The sequence below is a fragment of the Antechinus flavipes genome, chromosome 6 (genome assembly GCF_016432865.1).
Source record: "Antechinus flavipes isolate AdamAnt ecotype Samford, QLD, Australia chromosome 6, AdamAnt_v2, whole genome shotgun sequence".
Classification (NCBI taxonomy): Eukaryota; Metazoa; Chordata; class Mammalia; order Dasyuromorphia; family Dasyuridae; genus Antechinus; species Antechinus flavipes.
Genome location: NC_067403.1, coordinates 241,133,767 through 241,147,134, shown reverse-complemented (window position 1 = coordinate 241,147,134; position 13,368 = coordinate 241,133,767). Strand labels below are relative to the sequence as shown.

The 13,368-nt window shown below is 52.4% G+C and overlaps 1 protein-coding gene across 2 annotated transcripts in view; it reads right to left on the bottom strand.

Moving 5' to 3' along the window:
* Positions 1-13,368, bottom strand: part of CSTPP1 (centriolar satellite-associated tubulin polyglutamylase complex regulator 1) — a 149,330-nt gene that overhangs the window by 9,506 nt on the left and 126,456 nt on the right. The window lies entirely within an intron of this gene.

Below are 13,368 nucleotides of genomic sequence, written 5' to 3'. Positions count from 1 at the left end.
TCGCCCGGCGGCGGCCCCTCACCCAGCTTCCCCTCGCAAAAACAAGCCAGCCGTGGGAGGGGGCGGCGGGAAAGCGAGACGCAGCAGGAAGCGGGGGAGCAGAGGGGATCCAGAGGGCACGGCCGCGGGAGGCCGCGGTCACAGGCCGGCTGCCCCGGCCCAGCTAGCCCAGGCCACAAAAATCCAGCTTCCCTCCCCTGGCCGCTCGCACTGATGCTCTTCCAAGAAAAGCCCGCCGGTCCCTGGGGAGAGCTCTGGGCTCCGAGCACTTTCATCCAGCCCCGGCCCAAGGTGGGGGCAGAGGAGGAGACCAGCCACATCAAGGAGGCCGGCGGGACCCAAGGAGCAGAATCGGCGTCAATGTGGGCCAGAGGACATGGCGGGCCTGTGGTCCCGGGCTCGGCCAGCCTGACCTCGGGCAGGGCCCAGGAGGCCCTGCTCTCCCGGGGGGGAGCACGGAGCGGCCGCGGCCCTTCCCCCTCTCTCTGGGACACCGAGGAAAGGCGGCTTCAGACATTGCCGGGAGACCCCCCGCAGCAGGGGCCGCGGGGGGCACAGCACCGGGGACGCACGGCGCAAAGCCGGCCCGACGGTCCCCAGCTGGCTCGGGCTCCCAGCTCCAGGGCTTGGCCACTGAGGCACCCGTGGGGAGCTCAGCAGGGCAAACCCTAAAAGCCCCAGATGCTTTGGGGGTCTGAGCAGCGAAGGGGCTGCACGTGCCCTGGGGGAGGTGCTTCCCACGCTGGGATTTCTCGGCCCCAGCCCTTAGAGGAGGAAAAGTTCATGTCCCCGCGGGCGGCTTGGGCTGGACTGGGCTGAGTGTGCAGACTCTGTGGTCGGGCCTCGGCCTCCGCAGAAACCTGCACTCCCAGGGGTCTCCACGCCAGGCCGGCGTCCCCTCCGTGACCCAGGCCAAGGGGGAGAAGGTGAAAGCTCAGCCCAGCTCAGATTCTCCTTGGGTTCCACACGGCGAGGAAGTCTCCCTGGCACGAAGGCCCACGGGGGTTAGTCCCTGCTGTGGCAGGGATGGGGGGAGAGCGGATCCGGGGCGAAGCCGGGAAACCTGGACAAGTGACACGATCCCTGCGGCCCTGGGCCTGACCTTCCCCAACTCCGGAGATCTCAGATCTTTGTGACGTCACCACGAGGCTGAGGAAGATGTCGGTCATCTCGCAGTGACGGAGAGACAGCCCCCACCTCCCTCGGCTCAGATGGGGGGAGGGAGAGGGAAACACAGAGAAACAGAGACAGAGACAGACAGAGAGATAGAGAGACAGACAGAGGCAGAGAGAAAGTGAGAGACAGAGAGTCAAAGAGACAGAGAAAGAAAAAGAGACATACAGAGAGACACAGAGACAAAAAGCTCAGCAGAGACAGAGAGACACATGGAAAGAGAGAGAGGCAGAGAGTCAGGGAGCACGAAGCGGGAGGGAGGAGAGACAGGCACACAGGCGGCCTGCCATTCCCTTCGACTCCTCTGTAAGAGGAGCTCCAGGCACCAGCTTTTCACTTGGTCATTATAACCCATCACCTACCACATTCAATCTGGATTCCCACAAATTAATTATTCTGTGGCCCACGTGCGCACCCAGGATTTTAAGCGGGAACCCCAGGATTTGGCTGATGTTTCCGGCACTCAGGGCTTCCCCGGGGGAAGAACTTTCTCTTGGTAGCCAGAGATGAGGGTACGAAGAGCCCCCAATTCTTGTGGGAGCATTTCAGCTAAGAACGTGCGCTTTACACAGGCGTGCCGTCCCTGAGAGTGAGGCAAACCGCAAAGACTGGCTCGTGGGGCCCACAGTCCGGCCCCGGCCCCGCCGTGGGCCCCAGCATTTCTTCCAGCCTCAGCACTCTGCCCATGGATTCTCCCTGAAGGCAGGCCCCGGGGATGCTCCCCATTAAGGGCCCATATAGCACCCCAAGGAACCCGGCGGGACCCACCACCTCCCCCCACTCACGTCCTGGCACTCTGTGGGGAAGCACACGCCCAGAGGCAACCACGCACAAACCACGGCCAAAGACATTTTCAGCAGAAGATACAGATGAAAGACAGTGGAGTGGGTGAGCAAAATGGGGGTTTTGGGGGGCACAGCAGGATGGAAAAGCATCTTCCAGCAGCTGGGGAGCCATTCAAAGCTGGGGTGCGGTCAGAGTCCCAAACAAAGGCCTCTCTGTTTCTCTGTCTCTGTCCTTCTTTGCCTTTTTGTCTCTCCCTGTCTCTGTCTCTCCCAGTTGGTTTCAGGCCGGACTTAAAGGACATTTCCCGGGGTGGGCCCCTCCTCCCCCGGGGCTGCTCTCTAACACAGACTTCAGAGTCCGGCCCTGCTGGCCCCAGGGACACCAGAGCCACAGTCCAGGGCCCCTGGCGGCCGCTCTGATTTCTAGGGATGGGGCTTGGATTCTGGCGGGGTTTGGATCCCCTTACGCGGCCTTCAAGGCCCCAAGTCTCCTCCTGAGGGGCTGAGCGGGGCTTTGATTTTAGGAAAACCTTAACGTTCCTGATCTAATCGTGCGCTGTGTGGGGGGCACGAAGGCTCATCCAACCCCCACCGCAAACCGGCAGGAGGTAAATAGCTCCAGGTGAACTGGATCAAGGAGACAATTCATGTGAATTGGACCTTTTTATGGAAGTTTAGTCTGAAAGGTTCTAATTACAGTCAACAGGAAAGCCCGGCAAACAGATGCAGCCCAGCCTGGGGGGGGCACCCCTGCGCCCGAGGGACCCACCAACAGCGCTCCTCCGAGCCTGGAAGGAGCGGAGGTTTTGGCAGGTGCAGCCGAGGCGAGCCCTGTTCTCTCTCCCAAGGAATCCCCCGCAATTAGGAAAGATCCACCCGGCGGGTCCTGAGGGTTCAAAGGCAAAGCAAAGTGGAGCTTGGGACAAGATCAAGGTCAGAACGCTCCCTGCCTGCGCGAAGCTCTCCGCCGCTGCTGTGGGTGGCCGGGCCCGCTGCCCGCTCTCCCGGGCTCCCTCCCGCCCGGGCCCACGTCTGGATGGTGCGTTTTTCCTTTCATCATTTCACGTGCGCCGGGCCAGGGGCAGACAAGAGTCCTGCTCACCTGCTCCTGGCGGGGCCTTCATCCTGGATCCCCGAGCTTACGGGGAGGGGCCGGGTCCCGATGGAGGCCAGAGGCGGGCCACGGCACCGCAGGTTGGCTCTCGAGGGGCCCCTGTCTGCCCAGAGAGAGCCGAGTGACCGCACCGGACACGGGTCCTTGGGAAGGGAAGTCCATGAAACCCCAAGGGCCTCTTGTCGTGTCTTTCCTCACAACCCCCTGGGAGGCAGATGGCGCAGGGGAGAACTCTGCAAATGTGCTACACCAGCTCCCAGATGGGAAACTGAGGCACAGAGAATAAGGACTCGCGGAGTGACCCTCCTCGTAAGGTCAGAGGTCAGGTCCCCGACTCCAAAGCCACTACCACATACTGAGTCTCCTCCACCTCCTCCCACCCCCCAGCCCCTGGCCCTGTGATTTCATCAGTGGGAAGAACTCTCAGTATGGGGACTGTGACAGGAGCAAACTGAACCTTAACTTAAGCAGCCGGCGGGGTCACGGCTCCCAAGGCCAAGTGCGGGTCCCTACAACTGCTGGGTCCAGGGGACTGCCCCCTCCCCCCTTCTGACCCCGATAATTAGCCCGGCGGCACCACAGACTCCACTCGGACCGAGTACCATTTGTGGAAAGGCAAAGTCTCCCCCGAAGTAGGAAGGAGACACACCCCAAATCCGAGGTGGCTGCAGGAGGTTCCCAGAGCGGTTTGCGTGTGGCCGGGGAAACTGTCAGCGACCAGTGGCCAGCTGCCCGCAGCTCCTGTCTGCGTCTCCACAGCGAGGTGCGGGCTCCCGCCTCCTTACTGAGATGGGCTTTGCTCCGGGAGAACGGCGGCCCGGCTCCCATGCGCGCTCACACACCCAGGGGAAGACATGTGTTCTGCACATGCCCCCGCACAACCACACAGCCGGGCGCCGCCCGGGCCTCCGGTCTGCTCTGCGCCCCTTTCCCCCCACCCCCCTGTCCTTTCCGGCCCCGAGCCCCCCAGCCCCGCCCCGCCCCTCCCCGGACGCCTTGGTTGGGAGCCTCGGCGCTGCTGCTGGTCAGGGTGTGCCGGGCCTCGTTCCTTCTCCGTTCACTCCCATCGTTGGGTTCTCCAGCCACGGGAGGCGGCCCCCACTTTCTGAGATATTCTAGCTGTGGGGCGTCCACAGGCGGCCCCCAGAGCCTTCCTCCTGCTCTCCGCACCCGCGGGCCCCTTAAGCCGGTCAGTGAGGAGGAGCCTCCGAGCTCGGGCTGCGGGAGGGGATGAGGGATAATGATCTGGGCCTGGTGCTCCATCTGGCCTCCCCCCGGGGCCAGCTCTTGCCTCTGAAGCTGCGTGGGGCAGCTTAGTCACTGCCTCCTCCCCACGGGCGGCTCCAAACGTCTGCTCTCCTCAGAAGGGCGGCAGCCGGCTCTTCCTCCTCACCGCCTTCTCTGCCCGGGACGGGGCGGGGGCGTGGGGGGACGTGGGGCCGGCTCCGGGCCGGGACTTCTTATGGCCCCCTGGGGAGTCTTCCCTGAAGGCCCGTGGATCAGCGCGCAGCATTAGCTTTCGGGGAGATTGGGGGAAAATAAGGCAGTACCGTACAAAGAGCCCCAGCTGGAGGGGCCACCAGTCTCCAGGAGCCCCTGCATCGGGAACAGTTCACACGGAGGCTCCTGTTGCCATCGGGGACGGTTTCCCGGCTCCTCCTGCGAAGGTTTGCAGCTCACCTCAGATGGTGGCGGCCCTTCCCCGGGCCGGCCTGCCAGGAGCTGCTGGGAAGGGCACGGGCAGTCGGGACACGGCCGCGGCTCCCCCGCTCTCCGGGTGCTGAGGCTTTGCGCGCAGCCGCAGCCAAGTAACTACTTCTCAGGGCAAGTGGGAGGAAGAGGGTTTCTGACAACTGCCCTCGCCTCGGCATCCTGGCACCCACCACAAGGCCCCGGGATCTGCGCTCTCCCCGCCCCAGGGCCCGCAATGCGCGGCAGGAATGGCCGTGGTCCCGCATCACGCGGATCCCAGAGAGGGCCCGTACAGATGATAATGCAGGGAGGGCCCGCCAGCGACGGCCGGGATTCGGAGGCCCTTTGTAGCTAGGAGAACAAAGGAGATTTCTCGGAGCAGCTGGGCTCTAAGCTGGCTCTGGAGGGGAAAGATCCCAACAGACAGACTGGGGGGGTTCGGGGACAGGGTGGGAGACTGAGCTGAGACCGAGCCCCTAAGGAAACAGCCGGCAATGTAGCCGGACTCATTTGGGAGAAGGCCTTAAGTGGGCCAGGAAACGGCCAGGTGAGTGACCCCTCAGACCGGGGCCTCTGGGGAAGGGAGGATGGACCCGTTAATATCCGAAGGGGAGGACTGCCGGGAGGATCACCACAGTCCTGGGGGGAGACGATGAGGCTGGGGATGCCTGAGACACAGAGCAGGTAGAATCAACAGGCTGAATGGACGGGGAAGAAAGGGACAGAGGGGGACAGAGCCAAACTGTCCCAGCAAGGTGACTGGGAAATCAGGGTGCTGCTGGGCCAGCAGGACATTCAGAGTCAGCTGCCCCAGAGTCATCTAGGGACTGAGCAGGAATAAAGAAAAAAATCCTAACGGCTTTATTTCCCATCATGCTTTGGACCAGAGAGCATAACTCCTCGGGAGAAACTCTTCGGATTACATTTTTCAGGTTATCAGTGTGGCTACAGAAGCTTCAGGTCTATATGCTGTGAATACTTTCTTTGAAGAAGAAGTTGGAATATATTGCACGGGGCAAGTATCAAATAAAATCACAGAAAATAAAACATTTCAAAAGATTAAAAATGTTATCATTGACGTAAGTCAGTCATTTCTGAATCAACTGTGTGTAGTAAGAAAGAAGAAAAGATAGAAACACAAAACTAGACGAAAAATGAGAAACAATATTGTATACAATTAAAACTCGGATCTGACTTTTAAAAAGCAGTGATACTCAAAAGTGGGAAATGAATAGAGGAACAGAAACGGACAGAGATTATAACCATTTCTTAATGAGGGTTATGTGAATCATTGAAAACAATTTGCTCCTAGCTATAATTTTTAAACTATGTTATCTGCACCCTTGTCGCACTCACTCTTCCCCACTATTAGAACCCTGGATTCTGCCTCTGGAACAAGGAACAACTCTGGACTGCACCAGGTGAGGTCTTACCTTAGACCACTTTCCTGCTGCTGGATACATGCAAGCCTATATTCTGGATGGCCTTTCCCTATTGTCACTCCTTATTAAAATGTAAGCTCATTAAAGGCAAGGACTATTTTGCTTGTTGACTTATATTTGCACCCTTGTATTTGTATCCTCAATATTTAGCATCATGCCTGGAATATGATGTGCTTAATAAAACTCTATCCCTCTATTTATTTATCCATTTTACTCATTCTTTCCCTTCCCCCCCCCCCTCTCTCTCTCCTTCCCTCTCCTCTCCCCCTTCCTCTCTCTCTCTCTCTCTCTTTCTCTGTCTCTGTCTCTCTCACTATCTCTGTCTCTCTTTCTCTGTCTCTCTGTCTCTCTCTCTCTTTCTGTCTCTCTCTTTCTCTGTCTCTCTCTCACTATCTCTGTCTGTCTCTCTCTCTCTCTCTCTCTCTGTCTCTCTATTTCTCTGTCTCTCTCTCTCTCTCACTATCTCTGTCTGTCTCTCTCTCTGTCTCTCTCTCTCTCTCTCTCTGTCTCTCTCACTATCTCTGTCTGTCTCTCTCTCTTTCTGTCTCTCTATTTCTCTGTCTTTCTCTCTCTCTCACTATCTCTGTCTGTCTCTCTCTCTGTCTCTCTCTCTCTCTCTTTCTCTCTCTCTCTGTTTTTCTGTCTCTCTGTCTCTGTCTTTCTCTCTCTCAATAATTTCCTAAAGAAGGTTAGATAATTTAAATAATTGCCATAATGGGAACAAGAACCTAGAAATTGCCTCAGTTAGCCAACCCTGATCTCCTTGAAGAGCAGACATGGAAGCCAAGAGCAGCATTGCTTCAGCACACATAATTCTCTATAAAACTTATGGAGAATGGTGGAAAGGAGAGGGCATCATAGAACAGTGAGGGGAAAAACAAGTTTGCAAAAACAAAATGAGTCAAGTCCTCATGTGGGCCTGGAAGTATGAAGCTGGAAAGAAGACAAGTAAGGAAAGATGGAGATGATCTGTAAAGCTGTTTACAATCCTTTCAGCACAAAGGACTGTGGAGGAGCCCTTCTGGCTCCCAAGGGAAGGGGATAACATCGCCCTGAGGGGGAGCTGGAATCAAGATGGCCAAGTGGTAGGAAGGGCTGCCCTGGCTCCCATCCACACAAATCTAGACCGGGCACCAGCCTGAGCTCGATGGGGAAGTCCAGAACGAGTCACAGTGAATCATTTGTCCAGCTTGGCTTGGTGAAGGGAGAACAAAGGTCTGGGCGTCTGGGAGAGGAGCATTCCGCAAGGGAGGATTCTGGCATCCCTCTAGAGGCTGCTGTGCACTGGGTGAGGAGGAGCTCTCAGACTGCTAGGGAGCACTATGACAGGGACCCAGGGCAGACTGAGAGGGGGGTTGCACGCATGGCGGCGTTCTGGGCTGTGCATGGAGAGGGACGAGGTCAGCGGGTGGCAGCAGGCAGTGGCGGGCGCCTCGGGCACAGAGCGGGGCCTTATTTTTAGCATCTAGCTCAACCTGCAGAGGAATTACCGGGCCGGATCCCAGACCCAAGGAAAGGCTGCAGCCGCTCTAAACCCCCAAGCTTTCCAGATGGCTCCTGGGGTGGGGCTGAGCAGCAGTTTGCTCCTGCACACGCCCACGCTGGGAGCCCGGCCTTGCAGATCTTAGACCAGGGGCCCACGATGAAGATCCTTCCCTGAAAGAGATCACTTGGGGAATACTGAAAATTTGCGGGTCCCTAGTCTATCCCTGAAATCCTAGAAAACTCCATACTAAATATACCCTGGGAAAGCAGCAACAGAACCAGCCCGAAACTTCTCTCCAGAACGTAGCCCAGTTCTGACATCAAGTCTAAAGTCAGGATGTGGGTTGGGCAAACACAACAAGACCCTCACCAAATAAAGTGTTATGGTGGCAGGGATGTTCTAGACACAAAAGGCAGCAGAAGAGAACGGCTTCAACCTTGAGAGAAAAAAATACAAACTCAATTACATTCCTGGAAGACATGAAGCAAGAGTTTGAAAAAAAGTTTTAAAACTTTTTTTATAAAGGGAATAAGAGAACTAGAGGAAAAAATTGGAAAAAGGAAGAGTAAAGGAATAAGTATTTATTAAGCCTCTACTATATGCCAGGCATTATGCTAAGATTTGTTTGTTGTCTTTTAAAAATAAACATTGCCTCATTTGATACTTTTTATAAATGAAATCAGAGTGCTTGAGAAAAAAGTTGGAAAAGAAATGAGAGCTTTGGAAGAAGGAATTGGAAAGGAATTAACAGCTTGGCACAAGAGATACAATACCTGGACCAACCAACAAACTCCCTGAACATTAAAATGGGATAAATAGAAGCCAATGACTCCCTTGGAACAATTAATATTAAACAAAATCAAAAGGCTGAAAATATAGAAGAAAATATAAAGTATCTTCAAATAAAGCAAAACGCCACCATCACCACAATGACTTGAAAAAGAGATCAAGTAAAAAAAATCAAAGAATAATGGACTTTTTGAATACCATGACTAAAAAAAGAATATTTCAAGAAATCATAAAAAGAGAATGGCCTAGATCACTTAGAAGCAAAGGGCAAAGTGGAAATAGAATCTGCCAGTCACTTTATTAAAGAAGCCTTAAAATGAAACTTCCCGGGAACATTATAGTCAAAATACAGACCTTTCAGGCCAAATAAAACATAGGATAGCAGTCCAAAAGACCAAGTGTGATCACATGGTCACACACGATTTGGTAGCCATCACTAAAAAGTAAGAAAACTTGGAAATGCAATATTTTGGAAGGCAAAGGATGGACTTATGACTAAGAAGAACTTACCTAGCAAAACCATGTATACATAATGCTGCAGAGGAGAAAAAATGAACCTTTAATGACATGGAGGCCTTCCAAGCAATACTGATGAAAAGAAACTTTGAAGTTCAAACACAGGAATGAGGAAAAAACTTTAAAAGGTAGACATGAATGAACAGCGATAAGGACTAAATAAGGATTGCTTATATTCCACTTTGGAAGGATGATACATGTGTTCTCTCTGAACCTGAATTTATCAGGGTTCATAGAAATTAGTCACAGTCTCTTATCTTGATGATCTTAAGAAAAGAAGGAGAAGATGAATAAATGTGGGGAGAAGGTAAGGGGAGGAGAAGGCAAAGGAAGATGAAGAAAAATTATCTCACATAATCCAGCACATGGGATAGGAAGAAAGCAGATATTGATTAATTAAAATAAATGATTTTAATTTTTATTTTTTATTTGTATACCTTTTATTTATTTTGAAAAAATATTTCCATGAGTCATGTTGGGAAAGAAAAATCAGGACAAAAGGGGAAAACGATGAGAAAGGGAAAAGAACAAAAGAAAAAAGATGAAAAATACTATGCTTCGAGCCACAGTCAGTATCAAGAGTTCTCTCTCTGGATGCAGATGGCATTTTCCATCCAAAGTTTATTGGAATTGCCTTGGATTAATGAATTATTGAGAAGAGCCAGATCTATCCTAGTTGATCATCACACAATCTCACTGTTGCTAGTACGAAGCTTTCCTGGTTTAGCTCACTTCACTCAGTATCAGTACACGTAAGTCTCTCCAGGCTTTTCTGAAATCAGCCTGCTCATCATTTCTTATAGAACAAGAAGATTGCTTATATTATATTTAATTTATACTTTAACATACTTAACATGTATTGATCAACCTGCCATCGGGGGGATAGGGGATGGGGGGAAGGAGGGGAAAAATTGGAACAAAAAGTTTGGCAATTGTCAATGCTGAAAAATTACCCATGCATAGAACTTGTAAATAAAAAGCTATTAAAGAGAAAGAACAAGAATATTCCATTACATCCACATGCCATAACTTAATTCAGCCATTGCCCAGTTGATGGGCATCTACTCCTTTTCCAATTCTTTGCCACCACAAAAAGGGCCGCCACAAACATTTTCACACATGTGGGTCCTTTTCCCTCTTTTATGATCTCTTTAGGACAAGACCTAGTAGAGACACTACTGGATCAAAAGTAATACACAGTTTGATTGCCTTTTAGGCATAGTTCCAAACTGCTCTCCAGAATGGTTGGATCAGTTCACAACTCCACCAACACAGATGTCTTAGTGTTCTGGTTTCCCCACATCCCCTCCAACATCTATCGTTATCTTTAAAACAAATTTTTTTTTTTAAAGTAAGATGGCACGGAGAAAAAAAAAAGATGAAAAGATCAGATAGACTAGTTGTTTATCCTTTGTTTTAGAAGATCACCAGTGAAATGACAGTGTTGGAGTCAGATTACAGTGTATTTGTGGCCGATCAGTCCAATACAAGCTCGGAAGACTCGTTTATGAAGAAAGATTTGAACATTTGCTAAAATGACCCTTTTTAGCCTCTCATAGTTTTGTCACCCCAAAGACTATGTCTTGTGTGCTGCAATTCTAAATAGACAGCCAGTTCCTCCGGTTTTATATTTTAATGTGAATAAACCCTTGACCAATAATGTGTAAATCTGAGTTTCTTTTCACTTAACCTGTTGCATGTATTCGGAATTAAAGCGAGGGTAGCCCCCAAACGAGGTCTGAAAACTCACTTCTAGGTACCTGTGTTGCAGCAAAGGAAAATCTAATCATGACATTCAGGCTGGGCCACCATTCCATGACTGGACATATGGGCAGCCTTCCTCGTGTCGTCTCCCCTTCTGTCTGTCCATCACGAGCTTTGGGTTGGGAGCTGAGAGACATCGTGCAGTCGTTATTGACTTTCTTTGCTTGGGGAAAGGTCATTGCCCACGGAAGCTTTTGTGATGTGAAACAGAACTAGCCATAACTTCCCAGTCCGGGGCGTGCTACAACATGGCATTGTGAGAAGTGGACCTCGATGCCAGGAGAAAATAAAGCCTTTCTCCAGCAGCAACATGAACAGCCACTCTGGCATGGAGCAAGCCTCCTCGCCATTTATTGAGGAAATGGGAGGCTGCCTTGGGCACTAAGAAACAGAGCGGGATTTTGGCACCAGGAGGTCCCAATTGACCTAGCAACACATTGAGGAGTTTGTTCTGGGCCCGATGCTCGCACCAGCATTGACATTCCAATCCAGAGGCCTACATTTCCAATTCCACCAGATGTTGCTTTGTTTTTCTGCTTAGAAATTGCTCTTTGCAATACGGACCTCAGAACCAATACCTAGTAGCTCTCACCTGGAGAAATGGGCCAAGTTCTAAAAGCCCGCTGCCCCTTCCTTTTCCCCATGGAACTGAATCGGTTAAATATTCCCTGGAGAAGAACTACTCAGGAAAAGAAAGAATGACCAAATCTAAAGGGGAATAGACAAAATCAGTCAGTCCACGCTTCCAAATGAGCCACAATTAAGATCTAGGATAAAATCCTTTTCTCTATTCTTTAATGAATTTTTCTACCATTGGCTCTGGAGCTTACTTGGTCGGGAGAAGAGAATGTCAAGAAAATGTGTTTTTTTTTTTATTTTGCCCGCCCGCCCCCCTCCCCCCTCCCCCCAATTAGCTCTGTCCCTCCTGGGATAACAACAAGTGCTTTTTACTCTGTTTGCACACATGGGCTCAGAGTGATCGGGGGTGAGAGTGACGGCCATCCGCGACATCCCTAATGTTGCCCTGTGAGCAAGTGGCAGCACAGCCCAGTGACGAGGGTCCTGGAGGAAGAGCCTCAGTTCTGCTAACGACTGACGGGCCGGCTTTCTTTCCCTCGAGTCTCCTGTCTGTGCGGTGCTGTGACCGGTCTGACCATCTATTGCCAGCCCCCAAAATCTCCTTCCACACCCTGGGGACCGGGCCGGGCCGGGGAGGAGCCCGGGATCTGGGGCAGCAACAGCCAACGGAACCGCTGCTCAGGCCGGGAGGTGGCTCACGGGTCCCACACTTTCTCTGTGTCCTCATGGGGATGAAGCAGGATTCTCTAAAGTTCTCAAAGTATGGTCTAGAGAATCCTGGGGATCTCTGAAACCCTTTTAGAGGGTCTGCAAATTCAAAAATAGTTTTTATTTCCAATATGGTAAATGTCTATAAATATAATCCAGATAAACAAAAACGCTTTGGAGAGATCCTCAATCATTTTTACTGGGATAAAGATACTGAAAACAAAAGTTTGAGAACCACAGCTAAACTCCGGCCGCCCTCTGCATTCAGCCTCCTTCCGGGGACAAAAGCGGCCCCAGGGTGCCACCACTTTCCTCAGGAGCAAACGCGGCCCCGCAGAGCTAACAGGGACAGACCTACCCGTCTGTGAGAAGAAAAGTACCGTCACGGACTGAAAAAGCGGAGGAATGATTCCTAAAAACAACCTTCTGGCTAAGGGCTGTGCAGCCATCCCACACAAGGTCATCGGCCCTGAGGAGGATTTGTTTAAAAAGCAAAGAGCCACCCGGACCCACCCTCGGAAGCACCGCTTCCCGAGCCCGCACTGCCCGGAGAATCAGAAAACAAACAGAGAAGGGGGCAGCGCGTCCATTTGTCTTGCTCAGAAATGGGCTTTCCTGCTTCCCCAAACAAAGGCAAACGGGAGCTGTGGCTGACACGGTCCCCGGGACCCAATGAGTCGTACTGAGGCAGACTAAAAATAAAAGGGCAACAGTCTGGGTCCCTTCCTTCTCTCCGAACACGTGAGCCCGGGGAGGCTTCGGCGGCCGGGCGGCCTGGCCCGAGACCGCAGCCCGCTCTCTCCCAGCAAGGCCACCGACAAACAGGCTCAGGCAACGGAAAACAGCTGGAAGAGCAAGGGAGGTCAGCTGCGGGCTCCGAGGCCGCGGGTCCCTTTTGGCCCTTCCTGCTGCTCTCGGCCCTTTGAGGGGGCGCAGAAACACCCAGCTAATTATAGGTGTCGATGTGGGCGAGGGAACCGACGGCCAGAGATAGACGGGGGAGGGGGCGGGGGAAAGGAAGTGGACCGTGGCCACGGCTGCTCCTCCAAGACCAACGCACGGCACCACACGCCAGCTCTGTTTTTCAAAGCAGAGTTTTCCTGGTAAACGTCTTTTGCCTGTAATAGAGTGAATCACTCATTTTAATAACATGAGAACAAAATGACAATGTTGTCTGTCCTGGGACAGATGGTTTCCAAACCCTGGTCTTTATCCTTTGCTAGGCTTGGCAAGCGTACAAAAAATGTGTGTGTGTGTGTGAGTGTGACTGTGTGTGACTGTGAGTGTGACTGTGTGACTGTGAGTGTGAGTGTGACTGTG